General features: G+C 37.1%; 1 long non-coding RNA gene across 2 annotated transcripts in view; it reads right to left on the bottom strand.

Moving 5' to 3' along the window:
* The window catches only part of LOC113889657, a 449,340-nt gene that overhangs the window by 282,711 nt on the left and 142,743 nt on the right, over positions 1-23,886 (bottom strand). For both annotated transcript variants that reach the window (XR_003510312.1, XR_003510313.1), the window contains exon 4: positions 4,158-4,232. This is a non-coding gene — a long non-coding RNA (uncharacterized LOC113889657). The remainder of the gene's footprint in view (positions 1-4,157; positions 4,233-23,886) is intronic.

The raw sequence follows: 23,886 nt of genomic DNA, 5'->3' as shown, positions 1-23,886 counted from the left end.
TATATCCTAAATATGTAAAGAATTCATATTAATACAATTCAATAACATAAAATATCCAACTTAAAAAATGACCAGAAAACATAACTAGACATTTTTCTAAGAAATATAAATGACAGACAAATACATGAAAAGATGTCAACATCCATAATCAAAACCACAATGAGGTAACACCTGTTAGAATGGCTATTACCAAAAACAAGTGTGTCATGGATGTGGAGAAAAGGGAACCCTTGTATACTGTAGTGTGAATGTAAATTGGTGCACCCACCATGGAAATCAGTGTGAAAGTTCCTCAAAAAATTAAAAATAAAACCACTATATGATTCAGCAACTCCAATTCGGGGTATTTATCCAAAGAAAACAGAAACACTGATTTGAAAAGATATATGCACCTCCTGATGTTCACTACAGCATTATTTAAAAGCCAAGATATGGAAACAATGTAAATGTTCATTGATGGATGAATGAATGGATAAAAAAGATGTGGTATGTCCATACATACAGTGAAATACTATCCAGCCATAAAAAATAATGACAGCTTGTCACTTGTGACAACATGGATGGAATGTGAGGGCATTATGCTAAGTGGAATCAGTCAGATAAAGAAAGATAAATACTCTATAATCTCACTTACATTTGGAATTTTTTTAAAAAGCTTATATATTCAAAGAATACACTGATGGTTGCCAGAGGCAGGGGTTGAAGATGAGCAAAAATAAACAAGGTATGAACTTTCAGCTATAAAATAAATAAATCATGGGGCTGTAGGTACCGCATGACAATAGTAATTAATAATACTGAATTATATATTTGAAAGTTGCTAAGAGGACAGATTTTAAAAGCTCTCATAACAGGAAAAAATTATTTATCATTATAAATAAAGTTATTCTTCTTAAACAGTATCAGATCAGATCAGATCAGTCACTTAGTCATGTCCGACTCTTTTCGACTCCATGAATCGCAGCACGCCAGGCCTCCCTGTCCATCACCAACTCCCGGAGTTCACCCAGACTCATGCCCATCGAGTCAGTGATGCCATCCAGCCATCTCATCCTCTGTCGTCCCCTTCTCCTCCTGCCCCCAATCCCTCCCAGCATCAGAGTCTTTTCCAATGAGTCAACTCTTCGCATCAGGTGGCCAAAGGACTGGAGTTTCAGCTTTAGCATCATTCCTTCCAAAGAAATCCCGGGGCTGATCTCCTTCAGAATGGACTGGTTGGATCTCCTTGCAGTCCAAGGGACTCTCAAGAGTCTTCTCCAACACCACAGTTCAAAAGCATCAATTCTTCGGCACTCAGCCTTCTTCACAGTCCAACTCTCACATCTATACATGACCACAGGAAAAACCATAGCCTTGACTAGACGAACCTTTGTTGGCAAAGTAATGTCTCTGCTTTTCAATATGCTATCTAGGTTGGTCATAACTTTCCTTCCAAGGCGTAAGCGTCTTTTAATTTCATGGCTGCAGTCACCATCTGTAGTGATTTTGGAGCCCAGAAAAATAAAGTCTGACACTGTTTCCACTGTTTCCCCATCTATTTCCCAAGAAGTGGTGGGACCGGATGCCATGACCTTCATTTTCTGAATGTTGAGCTTTAAGCCAACTTTTTCACTCTCCACTTTCACTTTCATCAAGAGGCTTTTGAGTTCCTCTTCACTTTCTGCCATAAGGGTGGTGTCATCTGCATATCTGAGGTTATTGATATTTCTCCCGGCAATCTTGATTCCAGCTTGTGTTTCTTCCAGTCCAGCATTTCTCATGATGTACTCTGTATATAAGTTAAATAAGCAGGGTGACAATATACAGCCTCGATGAACTCCTTTTCCTATTTGGAACCAGTCTGTTGTTCCATGTCCAGTTCTAACTGTTGCTTCCTGACCTGCATACAGATTTCTCAAGAGGCAGATCAGGTGGTCTGGTATTCCCATCTCTTTCAGAATTTTCCACAGCTTATTGTGATCCACACAGTCAAAGGCTTTGGCATAGACAATAAAGCAGAAATTGATGTTTTCTGGAACTCTCTTGCTTTTTTGATGATCCAACGGATGTTGGCAATTTGATCTCTGGTTCCTCTGCCTTTTCTTAAACCGGCTTGAACATCAGGAAGTTCATGGTTCACATATTGCTGAAGCCTGGCTTGGAGAATTTTGAGGATTACTTTACTAGTGTATGAGATGAGTGCAACTGTGTGGTAGTTTGAGCATTCTTTGGCATTGCCTTTCTTTGGGATTGGAATGAAAACTGACCTTTTCCAGTCCTGTGGCTACTGCTGAGTTTTCCAAATTTGCTGGCATATGGAGTGCAGCACTTTCACAGCATCATCTTTCAGGATTTGGAATAGCTCAACTGGAATTCCATCACCTCCACTAGCTTTGTTTGTAGTGATGCTTTCTAAGGCCCACTTGACTTCACATTCCAGGATGTCTGGCTCTAGGTCAGTGATCACACCATCGTGATTATCTGGGTCGTGAAGATCTTTTTAGTACAGTTCTTCTGTTAAACAGTATAGTCATTTTTAAAAATGAGAACACCTATTCTGAAGTTGTGTGTAAATTAAAAGGATAATATATAAAAAGCTCCTCTTACCTTCTATACTATAGATCTTAGCTTAGTGTGGCATGGCTAGTCAGCTTCAAAATGTAACCTGAGCATGGCACTATTATTTTGATAACATGTTTAATCTAGATTCCTTTGAGGATCAGAATTGCTATGCTTCTGCTTTCCAAAACAACTGAGGTCTCAAGCTGTGGCTATGCCAACAAGTTCTGAATTTAAGAACACAGCTCCTCAAATATGAAAGTTATCTTAGCTGTGTTAGCCATCAAACTAACAGTGCAAATTATTCTCCAAAGCTATCTCCAGCCATGACTCGTTCAGTAGAATAGTTGATACTTTATTCTGAATTGTAACAGGAATTATAATCCAAAATCTTCCCAGTCCTCTACAAAATGCTGACAGCAATGAGGTTACCCAAAGAGCAACAACCCAAATTTCAGTTACCTCTGTATAATGCTGGAACTCAGCCTCCACTCAGTTCTCTCAAGCTATGTATGAAGGGCTGGGGGTTTTCTCACAAGTTGTCAGAAATACAACATCGTGTATTTACCGTGTGTCTCTTCTTCCCCCCACCCCACCCTCTGCTTCTAGATTTCTATTGCTCAGAAATTTACTTGAAGGCAATTTTTCACCTGCATTACTACCAGTACCATCCTTTTTAAAACAAAGGTTCCCTGCCTAAGATGCTGTCCCCAGGGTACCCAAAACTACCAGTGCCAAAGTGTTGAAGTTAGGCTGTGTTCCTAACTACACTGAAGCCTCTCTAGGCTTTCATAAAAGTGAACAGAATGTATCCCTCCATTATTCTATCATACGGGCCCCCAAAGAGAACTACCTCTGCCTTCAGAGCTAATAACAGATCCTCTCTAGAAAAGTGAGCTACTCCTTTCTCCTAAGAGAGAACAGTGTGCAGTCTTCCTCAGGCTCCCCATTCCCTTTGTCCTACTCCACTTTCAACAGAAGTTATCTTGCGTATCTCTGTTCTTTAAATAAATCAACTCATATAAATAAACACTAAGGGCAAAAGGCCCTACCAATGTTTCACACAGGCCAAGATATGGAAGAAAGTCAATGATGATACCACCAGTGCCTTGAATATAATAAAATATACAGAAATTAACATGCTAAGAAATATCCAATCAAAATACTCTCTGGTGGTCCAGTGACTAAGACTCCATGTTCCTACACAGGGGGCCTGGGTTCAATCTCTAGTCAGGGAACTGGAAACCACATGCCACAAAGAATGTCAAAGATCCCATGCGCTGTAACTAAGGCCCGATACAGTCAAATAAATACTTTTAAAAATACCTTAGAAAACTATTTCACTCTAGTAGTCCCAGGTGTTCATTTTTCAAACAATTTTAGACTCAAGATGTACCAACTGGCAAATAAGCTAATAACTGGGCCTTCATAAAGATGGGGCCATATAAATGCTTCATATAGACATCATTACAGATTGACCAAAGAAAACCAAACTACTAGGTAGAGAATTCAACTCTCAGAGCCAAACCTTCCTAAATCTTTTAGCATCAGAAGTTAAGCTGTGCTCACACAGATAAATACATTAAGCAAATTTTGATTTTTTAAAATTTGTACCTTACCTACATCTAGAAGTGCCTGCAGTAACTCCACTGAAGAAGATCCTATTTGATTCTTCCAGGGTCAGTTCTCAGAATCTATAAAACAAAAACATTTCATAGGCATTCTTAGGAAATAAAGACAGAAAATTGAATGTTGTGACAACAACAAAACAAAAACACAACTAACAGGAGATAATAAGGTTACATTTCAGGGCTTGAAAATGAACTATTATTATCTTGAATATATCTATTTCTCTCTAATTTTACTGCCACCCTTTTTGGTTAAGTCAGGCTTATTGACCATCTGAACTATTGCAATAGTCTTGAACTTGCTGTCCTGCATCCTCACCTATATCCCTGTTTTTTCTTCTTTTTACCTGGCATATTTACATCTATTCTTCAGGTTTCAATGTAAATGTCAATCAGTATAAAAATGAAAGCTTACTCTGACACTCTTTCTCTAGGTAGATTAAGATCATGTTATAGGCAGAATAATGGCCCTTCAATGATGTCCTAATCCCTAGAAATTGCTTAATTTGTTATATTACACAGTAAAAGGAGAATTAAGATTGCAGATGGAACTAACGTTGCTAATCAGCTGACCTTAAGATAGGAAAAGTAACCTAGATTATTCAGATGGGTCTACTGTAATACACCATTCTTAATACGGAAAAAGGATCAAAAGAGGTGATCAGAGTAAATGTGAAAAAGGACTCAATCCACCACTGCAAGCATGGAAAATGTAGAAAGGGATCCACAAGCAAAAGGATGCAGGTAGCCTCTAGAACTCTTACTCCTTGGATGCTTACTCCTCAGAAGGAAAGTTATGACCAACCTAGATAGCATATTCAAAAGCAGAGACATTACTTCACCAACAAAGGTCCATCTAATCAAGGCTATGGTTTTTTCAGTGGTCGTGTATGGATGTGAGAGTTGGACTGTGAAGAAAGCTGAGCACTGAAGAATTGATGCTTTTGAACTGTGGTGTTGGAGAAGACTCTTGAGAGTCCCTTGGACTGCAAGGAGGTCCAACCTGTCCATCCTAAAGGAGATCCGTCCTGGGTGTTCATTGGAAGGACTGATGCTAAAGCTGAAACTCCAATACTTTGGCGACCTCATGCAAAGAGTTGACTCATTGGAAAAGACCCTGATGCTGGGAGGGACTGGGGGCAGGAGGAGAAGGGGACGACAGAGGATGAGGGATGGCATCACCGACCCGATCGACATGAGTTTGAGTGAACTCCGGGAGTTGGTGATGGACAGGGAGGCCTGGCGTGCTGCAATTCATGGGGTCGCAGAATCGGACATGACTGAGCGACTGAACTGAACTGAACTGAGCCTCTGCTGCTGCTGCTGCTGTCACTTCAATCATGTCCGACTCTGTGCGACCCCATAGATGGCAGCCTACCAGGCTCCCCCGTCCCTGGGATTCTCCAGGCAAGAACACTGGAGTGGGTTGCCATTTCTTTCTCCAATGCAGGAAAGTGAAAAGTGAAAGTGAAGTTGCTCAGTCGAGTCCGACTGGAATAAGCAAGGAAGCAGATCCTTGCTTAGAGCATCTAAACACACTGATGATAGCCCAGTGAGACCTATGTTAGACTTCTGACTTCCAGAATTGTAGGCAATAAAGCTGTGTTGTTTTAAGCCACGATGTTTGTATTAATTTTTTATAGCAGCAACATAAAATGAATCCATCCCTTTATTATAAATTCTCATGGGACATGTTTAGCTAAAAAAGTCATTACACTAATTATTTGGTCAATGTCTGTTTCCTTTCTTAAAAAGAGCGTATTTTCAGTCTGTCATGTTTATAACTGACTTAGCACATTGCCTGGAAGTTTGGGTTCTCTGTAAATATTTGTCAAATTTGTTGCTGTTCAGTCACTAAGTTATGTCCAACACTTTGCAACCCCATGAACTGCAGCACGCCAGGCTTCCCTATCCTTCACTATCTCCCTGAGTTTGCTCAAACTCATGTACATTGAGTCAGTGGTACCATCCAACCATATATTCTCTGTTGCCCCCTTCTCCTCTTGCCCTCAATCTTTCCCGCATCAGAATCTTTTCCAATGAGTAAGCTCTTCACATCAGGTAGACAAAGTATTGGAGCTTCAGCTTCAGTGCTAGTCCTTCCAATGAATATTCAGGATTGATTTCTTTTAGGATTGACTGGTTTGATGTCCTTTCAGTCCAAGGGACTCTCAAAAGTCTTCTCTAGTACCACAGTTCAAAAGCATCAACTCTTCAGTGCTCAGACCTCTTTCTGGTCCAACTCTCACATCCGCACATGACTATTGGAAAAGCCATAGCTTTGACTAGACAGACTTTTGTTGGCAAAGTGATGTCTCTTCTTTTTAATATACTGTCTAGGTTGGTCATAGCTATTCTTCCAAGGAGCAAGCGTCTTTTATTTCATGGCTGTAGTCAACATCTGCAGTGATTTTGTAGCCCATGAAAATGAAATCTGACACTGTTTCCACCTTTTCCACATCTATTTGTCCTGAAGTGATGGGATGGATGCCATGATCTTTGTCTTTCGAATGCTGAGTTTTAAGCCAGCTTTTTCACACTCTTCTTTCACCTTCATCAAGAGGCTCTTTAGTTCCTCTTTGCTTTCTGCCATAAGGGTAATGTCATCTCCATATCTGAGGTTGTTGATATTTCTCCCAGTAATTTTGATTCCAGCTTGTGCTTCATCCAGCCCAGCATTTCATATGATATACTCTGCATATAAGTTAAATAAGCAGGGTGACAGTATACAGCCTTGACATACTCTTTTCCCAATTTTGAACCAGTTTGTTGTTCCATGTCCAGTTCTAACTGTTACTTCTTGTCCTGAATATAGATTTCTCAGAAGGCAGGTAATGTGGTCTGGTATTCCCATATCTTTAAGAATATTCCACAATTTGTTATGATCTATACAGGCAAAGGCTTTAGAGTAGTCAATGAAACAGATTTTTTTTTTTTTTTTTTTGGCATTTCCTTGCTTTTTCTATGATCTAGTTGGCAATTTGATCTCTGGTTCCTCTGCCTTTTCTAAAACCAGCTTGTACATCTGGAAGTTCTCAGTCCACATACTGTTAAAGCCTAGCTTGGAGAATTTTGAGCATTACTTTGCTAGCATACGAAATGAGTGCAATTGTATGGAAGTATGAACATTCTTTGGCATTGCCTTTCTTTAGGATTGAAATGAAAACTGACCTTTTACAGTCCTATGGCCACTGCTGAGTTTTCCACATTTGCTGGCATAATGATCGCAGCACTTTGACATCATCATCTTTTAGAATTTGAAATAGCTCAGCTGGAATTCCATCACCCTCACCAACTTTGTTCATAGCAATGTTTACTAAGGCCCACTTGCCTTCACACTCCAGGATGTCAAATTAGTGAACTGTATATGTAGTAAAATATTCCTATCCAAGTAATGCCCAATCCACCCCCAAAGCTGAGTTTTTTGTGACTAAATGATATATGCAAGGCCTTTGATTTTTTAAAAAGGATCACTTTAAAAAGAGAAACACTTTTAATTTATAAACATTAAAAGGATGCAAGAGTGAGTGAGAAATATGAAGGATAGTCAAAGAAGATCATGGTCTGAGGAGCCTGGTGGGCTGCAGTCCATAGGGTCACAAAGAGTCGGACATGACTGAGCGACTTCACTTTCACTTTTCACTTTCATGAACTAGAGAAGGAAATGGCAACCCACTCCAGTGTTCTTGCCTGGAGAATCCCAGGGATGGCGGGGCCTGGTGGGCTGCCGTCTATGGGGTTGCACAGAGTCAGACATGACTGAAGCGACTTAGCAGCAGCAGCAGCAGCAAAGAAGACCAAGTATACATTTAAGTCCCTAAAGAATAAAACCAAAACAAAGAAATGGAACAAATTTTAAAAATTGTAACTCAAAAATTTTCTAAAGTTAAAAAAATATTTGAAACTATATATTGAACAGCACTCATACTTGAGAATATCAACTTAGAAAAATCAACATTAGGCATATTTTAGTAATTATGGAGTATTTTAACTTGACAATTTCCTATGTCCTAAAGAATCAGATTCTCGTGCAGAAGAAATAGAAATAAGCAGAGTGGAAGTAAAAATCTTTAGTTCAAGAGATGTTTAAAATTTAAGGACACATGCACACACATTTCCTAGATCTGTCTACTGAAAAGGTCTAGAAACAATGACTAACCCAGAATCAGTGAACATCATTAAAGCCCATACTATCCACAATGTACCATTTCCCTATAAGAGGAACCATGATTGTTTAGACTAATGGCTAATTTCAGGTCAGGAACAGTAAATGTATAAGGTTGGCTGAGAACATCTTCATATACCAGATAATAAAATTATCAAAGACTGCAAGGGTGAGATATGGAGAGAGAAAGATATTTATCAACAGATAGATACAAACATATACATACATATATATGTGTAAGTGTGTATATATATACATATATATAAACTTAGAAGACAACTTAAAAGGAGAACCCAATGGCCCAAAGACAGGAAAGTCTGAGCTTTGATAAGGAAAAGACTTGCAGAAGGGCATGGCAACCGACTCCAGTATTCTTGCCTGGAGAATCCCAAGGACAGAGGAGCCTTGCTAGCTATAGTCCATAGGGTCTCAACGAGCCAGACACTACTGAAGTGAATTAGCATGCACACAAGGATAAGATTACAATGGATTGAAATCTATTAATTATGCTTAAATTCGTGAATTTATAGTATCTATGAACAAAAATTTTGATTATCTTCTGAGAATGACAAGGCATAAATTCAGTATCTTGAAAACTGAACAAATAAAAAGAAAATACCAAGATTTAATCCTGTCTACCTATGTGATTTGTACTAATAATAGACTATGAAAATAATAGGTGAGAGGAAGTATCTCCTTATAAAATTATTACCGCTAGTAAATAAAAACAACTTGGTAGAATTAGAACATCACCATTTTACAACCATCAAGGAATTAATGCTTCCAGGTATTGAGCATCAGTGGCAGTAAAAAACAACTATAAAAAGAGCAAAAACTGGATATCATGTGCTTCCTGATTAAAAAAAAAAACATACTACTACCTATAACATTGCCAAAGGATCAAACCTAAATCACATGCTGCCTCTGGATCCAGCAGCCAACTTACAGGAAATACAAAAGAAAGGACGGGAGTGGGGAGGGAGGCTCAAGAGGGAGTGGGTAGATTATAAATTATAAGTTATGACTGATTGGTACAGCAGAAACCAGCATAACACTGTAGAGCAATTATCCTCCAATTAAAAATAAACAAATAATTTTTTTTTTAAGGGAGAACAAGCAGAACTGCTTCTTGAGTATACAGTCAGGAAAATCCAGAATGTGGACAACTTTACAAGTCAGATGGCAGGTTTGCTGATACATATGTTGTAAATAAAAGAATGACAAATTATGTTAATTGTAGATTAAAAGATACTTAAAAGAATTTCATGTTTCTAACATATAGAACTGAACTACTCGAGTGTCTAGGGAAGTGATGAAACCATAAAGAAGTTCAAAGAAGTGACAACTACAGCAGTCAGATTAGTTACTTTTGAAAAGAGGAAAAGACTGTGACGAGCTATTAGGATGGCTGAAAAGTTCAATTTTGTCCCAGATGCTGATTGCCATGGTTTTTACCTTGAAACAATTTACTAGCTTTATATTTTGGTGTGATTTCCTATACTTGCATTTTACTTTACAATAAAAAGTTTTTAAAATATAAATGCAGTTTTTAAGAATACAGACAACTAAGAATAAAGAAGCAACATCTTTCTCCCTGAGTTGGTCACAGGTAAATAGAAATCAATGCTGAGCAAATTCAGAGCAATAGAATTCATAAAAGATTGTTTAATTCTTATGAAAATATGCTTAAAGAATGAGGGTAAAGTCAGATTCACCTAGACAGTAAAATTCTGAGAACCTAATCATCCTTTCCCCCAGAACTTTAGCATGGTTACAGGGATGGGGAGTTGGGCCCTTGGAGGCAGGCCAGGGATGATAATTTGTGATTGCTTGACAAAATCACAGCTACAAATTTCCATGGAAATTTTAATCTACACCATGGAAAACTGGAAAATTTGGGCTTTTTTTTTTTTTTCTTTGTAATCTCATTTCCTAGATTCAGCTGAAATCAGGGGTAGAAATAGCAAAACCAACTACTTGAACTGAACATGATCCTATTTAATTAAATAAAGAAATAATACAGTTAACCCTTTTCAAGATAATTATTAATGATTTTATATGCTTATTTGAAATTATTTTAGTTCCAAAACATCAGAAAATTGGGATTCTTCTCAAAACCGAATTTCTAAAATACATACAGGATCAATGCAATCACTAAATACAACCCATGAACAATTTAGATCCAATTGCGATGAAGTGGAAAAAAATTAGATATTGTCCTGAAAATATGTTAAAATTAATAGAGACAGAAAATAGATTAATAGTTGCTAGAATCTGGGAGGAAGAAGGAATGGAGTGACTGCTAATGGGTATGTGATAAAAATGCTCTAAAATTGGGTAGTGTGATGGTCACATAAGTCTGTGAACAAACTAAAAGCCATTAATTTGTACCCTTTTAAAGGGGTGAATTTTATGATATGTGAATTATATCTCAATGAAGCTGTTACACAGAAACACACGCACACAGATAAATATTTCTGCTGCTCTTACTCCTGCTCTCACCTATTCTTTTCCTATCTTTATTCCCTTGCTCCTTCACCTGAAAGGTAATCAAATTAATTCTTTAAAATCTTTTAAGTGTGCTTTCTCTAAATATCAGGTCATGCATATAGTCGTAAAAGATTGCATCCTTTTACTGCAAATTAGAGCTTTGGAAATTTGTCATGCAAATTTATGCAAAATAAGAATATGAGTGTGTTAGTAACTTTCAATTCAGAGAAAAGAACACTGTCACTTTAAAAAATAGAACAAACCTACCTCACTGTTATCCTGATCTTTCTGATTTCAAGAAATAGCAACTGTTTCTGATTTAAATGCCTTTCTACTATTATATGTATTTTTAATAGGCATTAATAGCACATTACACATATTACATCCATTAAGTGAAACACATATCAGCAAATTTGTGTGCTGCATGCATCGAATGGAGCAGAGATGATAACATACTTGATTAAAATACTGGGTAAAAGTGTTTCTATCCAAGAAGTCTCTAGTATGGATATAATTTCGTTTATGTACATATAAATTATACTAACTGCCTTGGTTTCTAAGTGTTTAAGTGTAATGCTACAGTGATTTTCAGCAACATGTACCTCTACTACATTTCTCATGCCACTATAGATTAGATATGTCTTCAAAACATAAATGTAACACCAGAGTTTTATCTTATCTTTTCATGACTGCTATCTATAAACCAAACACTTCAAGAATGTTTTTGAAATCCAAACACGACCACTACAGTTTTTGCATTGGAAATTTTTAAGTTATACTGGGCTTTAACTGAATTCTAACTGCATATTCTCCCTGATTATTTGAAAAGCATATCAAATTTTCCTTATAGCAAATGCTTCAAGCTTAAACATTATATTTGCATTTGTTTCAAGGCCAGAGATTTATTGAAACAATATCAAAAAAACATTTTTTAAACTTTAGTAAATACAGTGTCTCATTTTATAAAGCAAAATACTCAAAATTTGTGCCAGTTTTCCTGTGGTTTGCAAAATCTGGTGTACAGTATGTTTGGTGAGTGAAGCCAAATCATTGGGATAGAAAACACAGTCCCAAGTTAATACATCACTTTACCATCTAGCATTTATCAAACATGTACAGAAAAGTAGGAAAACAGTACGAAATATGTTTTACATTTTATGGTAGTAGATACATCAGGGCATTTTCTTAAAGTTAGATACCTTTGTTTAAAATAAGCTAATTCTCATTCTTTAAAAAAGGTGAGTAATTCATTGAAAATGACAAAATTATAAGAGAGGTCTGTCTTTCATCATTTCTTTTTTCCTTACTAGGACAAAATGGAACATATTTACCCCATTGCTGTCCCATTTGGCTTTGTGATTTCAGTCACAAAGATATTTCAAAAGCAGAATTTGAAATATTGCTGTAAGACAGACAACATTAGCCTAACACCATGGCATTCTCTGTCCATGGGATTCTCCAGGCCAGAACACTGGAGTGGGTTGCCATTTCCTTCTCCAGGGTATCTTCCTGACCCAGGAATTGAGCCTGGGTTTCCTGCATTGCAGGCAGATTCTTTACCGACTAAGCTATAAGGGAAGCCCAGCAAGACACTAACTAAAGCAAAACCAGTCATTTATGTGGCAAGGATTTACCAAAATATAAAATATCCACTGTTTTATATTACCAGTGATGATTCTTCCTCAAAATTAGCAAAGCCTGTTAGAACATGCTACCCATGAGGCAGAACCTTTATCTCATTCACCACTTTATCCCCAACACCTAAGATGGAGTCTGGCATATATCACGGAGTCATTACATATGCACTAAATAAATAACTTGCTAGTGAATTAATAAATTAATGAAACTGATGATGATTTATAACTGCATCTAAAATGCTTCATGTAAACACCTGAAATTTGAATGCATAGAGAGGTAGCATAGAACAACTGTGAGTTTAAAAAAATTTAATATCCCTTGTTAGCTCTTCTTTCATTTTTCTACATTTTTACTATCATCTAAAGTTTATGCAGATGTAAACTAATACTTTTTTGGATGACAATGTATAATATACATTATAAGCTTTACATCCAGAACTATTTTTACAAATTTATCTGAAGACAATGATCAGAGATAGGCACAAATGTTTACTGACAAAGATAAAAGGGTTATTTATAAGAATGAAAAGTTGAAATAAGTTATTCATCTAAAAGTAACAGAGTTGTAATCTACAGATGTAATGCAATTCGTATCAAAACACCCATGACATCCTTCATAGAATGAGGAAAATATTTCTAAAATTCATATGGAACTACAAAAAAACCAAATTGCCAAAGCAATCTTAAGAACAAGCTAGAGTTATCACCCTTCCTGACTTTGGACTACACTACAAAGCCATGGTAATCAAAACAGTATGGTACTGGCACAAAAGGATATCAGTGGAACAGAATAGAGAGCCTAGAAATAAACCCACACACTTAGTCAATTAATTTATGACAAAGAAGGCAAGCATATACCATGGGGAAAAGATAATCTCTCAAACAAGTGATATACATGGAAAACTATACAGCTATATGTAAAACAATAAGATTAGAGCATTTTCTCACACCATATACAAAAATACAGTCAATATTTATTAAAGACCTAAATATAAGACCTGAAGGCATAAAACTCCTAGAAGAGAACATAGGCAGAACACTCTGACATAAGTCATAGCAATATTTTTTTGGATCTGTCTCCGAAAGCAAAATAAATACGTGGGACCTAGTTAAATATAAAAACTTATGTATAGCAAAGATGACCACTGACAAAATGAAAAGACAAATTATTGAATGAGAGAAAATACTTGCAAATGATATAACCATCAATAGGGTTAATATCCAAAATACATAGACAGCTCATATAACTGAATATCAAAAATAAAAATTAAAAAATGAGTAGAAGACCTAAACAGACATTTTCCCAAAAAAGACATACATATGGCTAACAAGCACATGAAAAGATGTTCAGCATCACTAAATTAGTAGAGAAATGCAAATCAAGACAGCAATTGGATATCACCTCCTGCCTGGCAGAATGGCTATCATCAAAGAGTCTACAAATAACAAATGATGGTGAGATGTGGAGAAAAGGGAACATTTATACACTGTTGGTAAGAATGTAAATTGGTGCAGTCACTAGGGAAAACAGTATGAAAGTTTCTCAAAAACCTAAAATAAGAACTGCCATATAATCCAGCAATTCTACTCCTGGGTATATATTCAGAAAAAAATGAAAACACTAATTTGAAAAGATACATGCCCTCCAATACTCAGAGCAGCACTATTTATAATAAGCAACCCAAGATATGAAAGATATGGAAGCAACTCAAGTGTTCATCAATAGATAAATGGATAAAGAAGATGTGATGCATATATACATAGGCTTCCCAGGTGGCACTATTGGTAAAGAACCTGCTTGCCAATGCAGAAGACATGGACACAGGTTCCATGGATCCCTGGGTCAGGAAGATCCCCTGAAGGAGGGCATGGCAACCCACTCCAGTATTCCTGCCTGGAGAATCCCATGGACAGAGGAGCCTGGCAGGCTACAGTCCATAGGGTCGCAAAGAGTCAGACATGACTGAAGCAACTTAGCACACACACAAACATATATATATGTATATGCAATGGAATATTGCTCACTATAAAAATAATAAAATTCTGCCATTTCAGGATGTAGCTGGACCTAGAGAATATTATGCTTAGTGAAATAAGTCAGATAAAGACAAATACTGTATGATATCACTTATATGAGGAATCTAAAAGATTAAAACAAAATGTATATTGAAAAACAGACTCACAGATCTAGAGAACAAACTAGCGGCTACCAGTGTGGAGAGGGAGAAGAGGCAAGATGGGGTATAGGATTAAGAGAAACAAACTACTATATATAAATTTGATATGCAACAAGGATATATTACACAGGACAGGGAATTATAGCCATTATTTTGTAATAACTTTTAATGGACTACAATCTATAAAGATACTGAATTACTATGTTGTACACCTGATATTAATACTGTAAATCAACTAATACATCAATAAAAATCACATAAAATAAAAAAACAAAAGTAATGGAGCAGTCAATAAAGTTATGGAATACCTATAGAATGGAATAATATGCAGCAATCAAAAACTGTCGAAGTATTCAATAACACCAAAAAAAGTTCTAGAAATTTTAACTTAAAAAGTCAGAAAATAGTATGATCCCTTTCAAAATAAAGTTAATAGGCATATTCTTAAAGAATGGAAAGGGCTTTCCTTGTGGTTCAGATGGTAAAGAATCTGCCAGTAATGCAGGAGAGCTGGGTTTGATCCCTGGGTTGGGAAGATCCCCTGGAGGAGGCATGGCAACCTACTCCAATATTCTTACTTGAAGAATCCCCATGGACAGAGGAGCCTAGCAGGCTACAGTCCATGTGGTTGCAAAGAGTTGGACATGACTGAGCAACTAAGCACACAAAGAATGGAAAAAACTTCAAAATATTCATGGTGGTTATTTCTTGGTGGTGGACTATAGGTGATAAGCATTTTTAATATTTTGTTATCATTTTTTTCAATATTTTCCAAATTTTATACAATGAGAAAACATTAATTTTGAGGCTAGATGATTTTGATGATATTGATTTAAAAGCAAAATGTCTCAATTCCAGAAAAATAAATGACCTAATCAAAAAATGGGCCAAAGAACTAAATAGACATTTCTCCAAAGAAGACATACAGATGGCTAACAAACACGTGAAAAGATGCTCTTCATCACTCATTATCAGAGAAATGCAAATCAAAACCACAGTGAGGTACCATTTCATGCCAGTCAGAATGGCTGTGATCCAGAAGTCTACAAGCAATAAATGCTGGAGAGGGTGTGAAGAAAAGGAAACCCTCTTACACTGTTGGTGGGAATGCAAACTAGTACAGCCACTATGGAGAACAGTGTGGAGATTCCTTAAAAAACTGGAAATAAAACTACCTTATGATCCAGCAATCCCACTGCTGGGTATACACACTGAGGAAACCAGAAGGGAAAGAGACACATGTACCCCAATGTTCATCGAAGCACTGTTTACAATAGCCAGGACATGGAAGCAACCTAGATGTCCATCAGCAGATGAATGGATAAGAAAGCTGTGGTACATATACACAATGGAGTATTACTCAGCCATTAAAAAGAATACATTTGAGTCAGTTCTAATGAGGTGGATGAAACTGGAGCCTATTATACAGAGTGAAGTAAGCCAGAAAGAAAAACACCAATACAATATACTAATGCATATACATGGAATTTAGAAAGATGGTAACGATAACCCTGTATGCGAGACAGCAAAAGAGACACAGATGTATAGAACAGTCTTTTGGACTCTGTGGGAGAGAGAGAGGGTGGGATGATTTGAGAGAATGGCATTGAAACATGTATAATATCATATAAGAAATGAAAAAAAAAAATAAAAGCAAAATATCAATACAAAAAAAAGCTTGAAACTAGGTTTAAAATTAGATTTAGGCAAAATGTTCTTATCCTGTCCCTTTATGTATATAATGCCATCTACATTGCAAGGCTTGATTTAGGATCCTGCACATAGCAAACGCTCAATAAATACAGCTAATATGAAATACATCCAGTTAATACTACACATCAACATCTACAGATGAAGATTAAGAAATGCATTTTTTAAATTTTCCCTTTTAACATCTTTATACTCATCAAAAATGTATTTCATTTGTTACACAGGGTCAGTTCAAAGAACACTTAATTACATATGGAAGAACCATGTGAAATTACAGCCAAAGCAATTGCTAATGCAGTTCGTGAATGTATTTTTGAGCATATTGCTCAAATGCTTAAAATGTCATTTAAAAAAAAATCTATCTAAAACATTTTATAACTGGCCAGCTTTTATGACAATTTAAATTTTTCCATATGGCTAACAGCTGACAGTATTACGCCAGCTTTAGTGTTCCTCTCCATTTTTATATAAATATGAACTTTCAAAAACAGATTTAAATTATTGAGAAGAGAACTATGAATTTTTATAGAGCTCGTGTTGACCTAGAGCTTCATATTACTTAAGCTAAACTTTATATCTTTTATATCATTTTTCTCCATAGAACACATGGAGTTGTAACTCTATGAAAATACTTAAGAGGTCAATTTCCAATCTCTTTAGTGCTATTGATTCTTCCATAACAAATTTTGTGCTAATAGCCTAGCTCAATCTGAGCTTTTGACTGTTGAAGGAGATCCAGATTAGAATCTCCCAAATGTTTATCATCGAGCAAGCCCTAGCTCCACATAAAAACATGAAAGTAGGATTCTGTGCTCATAGGAGCTTGGGAAACAGTTTTCCCATTGGCGAGTCACTGGCACATTAACACACTAAACCCGCGATTCTCAAGACTGTTGAGGAGGCTGGTGGAGAGGACATCTGGAGGACATCATCAGAATCAACATAAAATCTCATTCTCCTACCCCCACATATCCAACAACCCAGCAATCTTGAGGTGAGGATACACTTTGGGGTGAAGTAAATTAATCTTTTTTTTTAATTGAAGTATATTTTATTTACAGTATTATATTAGCTTCAGGTATACAACATAGCGATTCAATATTTTATAGATTATACTCCATTTAAGATGATTACAAAATAAGGGCTATATTTTCCCCTGTGCTGTATAATATTTTCTTGTTGCTTACCTATTTTATACAGAAGAGTTTGCATCTCTTAATCCCATACCCCTATCTTGTCCCTCCCCACTGCCCTCTCCCCACAGGTAACCACTAGTGTGTTCTCTACATCTTTTGAATCTGTTTCTGTTTTGTTAAATACATTTTTTAAAATCTGTTTTTTAAAAGTATCTCAGAGATTCTGAAATAGGGGCATGTCAGAGCGTTTAAAACTTTTTTATTAAAGGTAAGAATTTCTCCATTAATATACAGGCTGGACTTTTTAATCTTGCTATTTAACACACTGTTATAAGTAATATCTGGGCTTTCCTGATGGCGCAACAGTAAAGAATCTGCCTGCTAATGCAGGAGACGTGGGTTCAATCCCTGGTCAGATAGATTCCCTGGAGAAGGAAATGGCAATCCACTCCAGTATTCTTGCCTGGGAAATCCCAAGGATAGAGGAGACTGGCAGGCCACTGTCCATGGGGTCGCAAGAGTCAAACATGACTTGTTGTTGTTAAAACAACAAGTAACATCTATTAATACCCCACATAACTAAGTGTTTTTCAGAACAGGGCTTAGAAAACACTGCACCCTGAAATGTAAGTTAACATCATTGCAATTATTATTCACCACACTGGCTTGAGAAAACCACCTGATTGAAGAGGTCACTAAAAGATGTAATCCATGCATGGGGCTCTGAAAGGTCTATGTGAAGTTTTCAAAGGTTGCCAGTTAAGATTTATTCTGAAACTGGGCAAGTATGCAATGAAAATACTCAACGAAAGGAAAATATAAAAGATGTCTATGACTTTGGGATAGGAAAAGCTTTCTTAAAATTCAGGCATCACCTTAAATATAAGATACAAGATTAATAAGCATTAGGCAAGTCTGTTTTTTACAACTGTATGTCAAAAAGAAAATTAAATCCTTAGGTCTAAGTGTGCTATATATCCTTTTCTTTATGTACTCATTCACCAAATAGTTATTGTATACCTACTATGAAAGTTTGGAAATGATTTTTTTCAGAGACTTGTGTATTAGTTATTATTTTTTCACATAGAATTTCCTGCAGCGATCATAAGCCAAACTTTTCAGTCACAACAGTTAGGTAAAGTTTGAAACTGCGCTCTCTCTCTTAACACTGTTCTGTTTACTCCTTCCTTGGTCTTCACAACACAAGGCTTCTAGTACAAAACCGCACTATTATTCACATTTGACTTGGAGAGATTACATATTCCCCCAAAATGACAGATTGAACCTTCAGGTAGGAGCAATCACAATGCCTCGTCCTATATAATAGAACTATAAAAAAATTTGATTTGAGGGTTTTTTCCAACCATTGGGCTTCCCCTGTGGCTCAGCTGGTAAAGAATCAGCCTGCTATGCGGGAGATTGTGGTTCCATTCCTGGGTCGGGAAGATCCACCAGAGAAGGGATAGGCCACCCACTCCAGTATTCTTGGGCTTCCCTTGTGGCTCAGCTGGTAAAGAATCCACCTGCAGTGCGAGAGACCAGGGTTCGATCTTCCCTGGGTTGGGAAGACCCCCAGGAGAAAAGAAAGGCTACCCACTCCAGTATTCTGGCCTGGAGAATTCAATGGACTAGTCCATGGGTGTCGCAAAGAGTCAGATACAACTGAGCGACTTTCACTTTCAGCCATTATTTCTTTGAATACTTTTTTCAGCCCCACACTTCTCCTCCACACTTTCTGAAATTTGGTTTAAATGACTGTCAGATCTTTTGTTATAGTTCCATAGGTCCCCGAAGCTCTGTTCATTATTCTTTAATCTATTTTCTCGGTTTTTCAAGTTGGGTAATTGCTATTACTCTAATTTTAAGTTCATATTCGTTCCTCTGTTCTGTGTATTACATCACTGAGCCTATCCAGTAAGTTTTTAGTTTTAGTTAACTGTATTTTTCCATTCTAACACTTCATTTGGTTCTTGTTCATATCTTCTATTTCTTTTTCTTTTTTGTAATTAGCTCTCATTCAATTTATTGTGCTTTGTTAATTACAACAAATTATACAGACATATGTAACCAAAGGGAGAAGGCAATGGCAACCCACTCCAGTACTCTTTTTGCCTGGACAATCCCATGGATGGCGGAGCCTGGTAGGCTACAGTCCATGGCGTCACGAAGAGTCGGACACGATTGAACGACTTCACTTTCACTTTTCCCTTTCATGCACTGGAGAAGAAAATGGCAACCTACTCCAGTATTCTTGCCTGGAGAATCCCAGAGACAGAGGAGCCTGGTGGGCTGCTGTCTATGGGGTCGCACAGAGTCGCACCAAGTTGGACACGTGACTTAGCAGCAGCAGCATGTAAGCAAACACATAGGCTGCAATAGTCATGGTGCTGATTTCTGTCAGTCGGAATTATGGAATTTCCTCCTTTATTTTTTTAATTTATTTTTCATTGAGGGATAATTGCTTCACAATGTTGTATTGGTTTCTGCCAAACAATAAGGCAAATCCGCCATAAGAATACACATGTCCCCTCCCTCCTGAATAGCTTCTATTTCTTTGTTGATACTTTCATTTTATCATTTGTTTCAAGTGTGTTAACAGTTGCTGATTGAGGCATTTTTATGATGGGTTGCTTTAAAACTCTTGTCAGATAATTCCAATATCTATGCCACTTTGGTGGGCTTCCCAGGTAGCACTAGTGGTAAAGAACCTGCCTGCCAATTCAGGAGACATAAGGGATGCAGGTTCAATCCCTAGGTTGGGAAGATCCCCTGGAGGAAGGCATGCCAACCCACTCCAGCATTCTCGCCTAGAGAATTCCATGGACAGAGGAGCCTGGTGGACTACAGTTCATGGGGTCACAAAGAGTCAGACACGCCTGAGAGACCCAGCACACATGCAGGCACACGCCGCCTCGAGGCTGCCTGGCTTCGGTTCATTGTATTTTCTCATTCCAGCTGAGATTTTCATGGCCTTTGATAGACACATGATTTTTTACTGAATTCTGAACATTGTGGGTATTCAGTCCTGAGAATTTTGGATGGAAGAAGTCGTCTGTCTTAGCAGGCTTCTGCGGACACAGCCCCAGCTGGGAGAGAGAGAGCTGCCTCATTTCTTCTGGGTAGGAATGAAATTCAGTCTCCCTACTACACCTTCCTAACATCATCCCAGCTGGGAAAAGACAAGGTGCTTTGTCACTGCTCCACACATGGCATCCACTAACACCTCGGCTCACGCACAGTGGCTCATGACCCCTGGAGGAAGGAGCAAGCCTCAGATCCCCTCAGCCTCTCAGGCACAATCCTAGTGAGGAGTGGGAGAAATGCCTCCTTCCATGTGAGAGTGGAAGTCCTGGCTGCTCACTCATCTTCTGCTGGCAAGGGTGGAAGGAAGACCTCAATTTTTTTCCCACGGTATTTGGATAGAGCAGGGACCTTATTTTCTAGAAGTTTTCCTTCTTACTAGGTAGATGCTTCCTGGGACTTTTGCTAAAGAGATCAGGCTTTTACTGAACTTCTTCTGGTCTGTAATGTTGGCGTTCCTTGGTTCCTGGCTTCTCCAGCTCCAGTTTGGGATATATATGGCAAAGATAAAACCCTCACCATGTTGTTCCTCAGACCCCAGGGTTAACTGGGCTGCCTTCTATTCTTCTTTCAGAATTTTCTTACACTTGTTTCATATGTAATTTCCAAGAGTGCTTAACAGTATTTAACAGGAGGAATAGGGAGAAGGGCATGCATCCTAGTTTTTCTAGAACCAGAAATCAATGTATTTAATTCTAACATTCTACATATTTTATGTATTTCATTTCTCAAAAAATTTTTGTGATCTATTTCATTCATTTGGAGGCTCACTTAGAAATGTTTTTCATAACTACTGTATCTTTACATATTTCTCTGAGAAATTTTCATTGTACCGTTACAATTTTCTTAATCTGCAATGCACATCAAATTGCATTTTTTATGCAAACCTATGTTTCTTGGAAGGTATAACATGCACAATCACAAACTCAATTTTAATGAAAGTACAGAGATAGTATATGATCATTCCACATGGGCGAAGGATGAGATTCTACTCATCGTATCTTTCATAGACTTTTTCCAAATGCACACAACCTGATTATTCTCTTAATTTCAGCCTCACCTGAACAGATGTTCCTAGTTGATTTTCTTCTACTTGTGCACTGATAGTCTCATTTATTCTGATTATCATTTTGTGTTTTTATTGAGCATGATCTTCTATTTGCTCATTTTCATTCCCCATTCTTGTCTGAGCACCTCCATCATCTTTCACACAGTTTGCTTTTGATGTCTGAAAAAGCCAATAATACCCACAAATTTGCTGTGGCTCAGATGCTCACTACAAAAGTCTTTTCCTTTTCAGTCCATCTCCTGAAGATATTTTCCTGGCAGGCAATAAAACAACTTTGGAGAAATAATGTCTCATTTACTTCTTTCTACTTAATTTGCTTTTTAAAATTTTTCTCATCTTGAGAATTTATATGAGAGCAAAACTTCATTGTTTTGAGCCTGTCTCATGAACTAAACATAACCTTTGACAACATTTCAGTGATACAATGCTCATTTGGATATTTTACTAAAAATGTAAAACCTGTTTGGTGTAGCAAGCCATGCTCACCACTGGGTTTTTCACATCTGCACTATTTTGAAACAAAGGATCTCAACATCTAAATAATCTTGTCCCTGACTGTTGTTTTGGTTTGCACTGGGGTTTCACGAAACTTAATAGACAGATAACATAAATTCACACAAGTAAATTAATTCTAAAGCTGATTTGTACGCTGTGCGACATGACTTTTTTTATTTTTTGCAATCACCTAAGAAAGGATATTTTTAAGCAAAGGAAATAGAGTCTAAAAAAATCATAGAAATACTAGGCCTGCTGTTCTGATTTTTGCTCTTCTTGGCACGTATAGATTTGCAACTGAAGTCCTTTTGGCTCCTATGATGTCATTATAGAAATGCCGTCTTGCAAATCCTTCCCATTTGTCTCTTTCACTGCCTGCTCTATAGTTGAAACAATTCTTTTCAAAATAATTCATAATTTGTTTTGTATGACACCAGTGACATTTATTACAGGTGTCAAGTTCAGCAAAAGATACCCAATTATTTCCATTTAATTCATTTATCAAATGCTAAGGTCTATGGCAAGAATTTAGAGGTCATGTCCCTTAGTATCTCACAGTAAAGAGGAAGGACAGTTTTGTTCTCAGTCAGATTAGCTAACTTGGAAGACCATGGTCAACAGGAAATCTTCCAGAGAAGAAGAAATGGTGGCTTTGAACAGAGATGCTTTGGATAAGGGTCAAAGAGTAACCACAGTACAAACAGTTAATTTGATTTGCTGTCATTTTTTTCTTTTAATTTCAGAAGGTGGCTGTTTTCCATTATTTCTCTAAAACTGTGTTAGTTTATTTTTTTTTCAAATTGTTAAATTACATGGGTAAAAGTGATTCTTCGGATAAATCTGACTCTTCAACCTCAATTATTATCTAATGAGTGTACTATTACACACACAGTGGGATTAACTTTGAAATGCAGGTGGAAACCATGTTCAATTTATCTCCCATTACTGCACATCATAAAGCTTTAATGCAACACAAATACTGCCCCCAAATTATTTCTCTTCATTGAAATTTTACCTGAAGAATTTATCATCACAAAATGGAGTTTATAGGACTCTGCATCTATCTGTTAGACAACAAATTTCCTTATCCACCATCTTTGCCTCCACTCATAGGAGAGAATATTCCAAACCATAGGGCTCAGCACCCGCTTTAGTTTCATTCACTCCATCCAATATAGGACAAAAACGATTGTTAGATAAAACTGTAGTATCACTCTCTTATTAACTTTCATTCATACTTGTTTATAACTGGAGCTGAAAAAAACTGGCCATCCTCGCATTTTAGATATAGGAATGCTCAAACTCAAAGAAGAAAGTATTCTAAATTTGTGTTCAATGACATCTTAAATTGCACTATTTTTTAAACTAAACCATTTTTCACTCGTATTTCAATATTAACTGCTTTAATGTATTATGAGTATTACAAATCTACTCAAAAAATAATATTATTTGGGCAGATTGAAGCTCTTCACTAGTCTTTACAAATAAAAGATTCTCAAACTGATGGCCAGAAAACGTCTACATTCTGGGAACTTGCATGTGCATGCACACACCTGCTCAGTGGTGCCCAACTCTTTGCATTTGCAACCTTATGAACGATAGTCCTTCAGGCTTCTCTGTCCATGGAATTTTCCAGGCAAGAATAATGGAGTGGGTTGCCATTTCCTACTCCAGGGGAATTCGCCTCCCAGAATTGAATTCCCGTCTCTTGCGTCTCCTGCATGGGGGGTGGATTTTTTTTTACTGCTGCAGCACCTGGG

The sequence above is a fragment of the Bos indicus x Bos taurus genome, chromosome 3 (genome assembly GCF_003369695.1).
Source record: "Bos indicus x Bos taurus breed Angus x Brahman F1 hybrid chromosome 3, Bos_hybrid_MaternalHap_v2.0, whole genome shotgun sequence".
NCBI classification, from domain to species: domain Eukaryota; kingdom Metazoa; phylum Chordata; class Mammalia; order Artiodactyla; family Bovidae; genus Bos; species Bos indicus x Bos taurus.
This window is presented reverse-complemented; position numbering and strand designations above follow the sequence as displayed.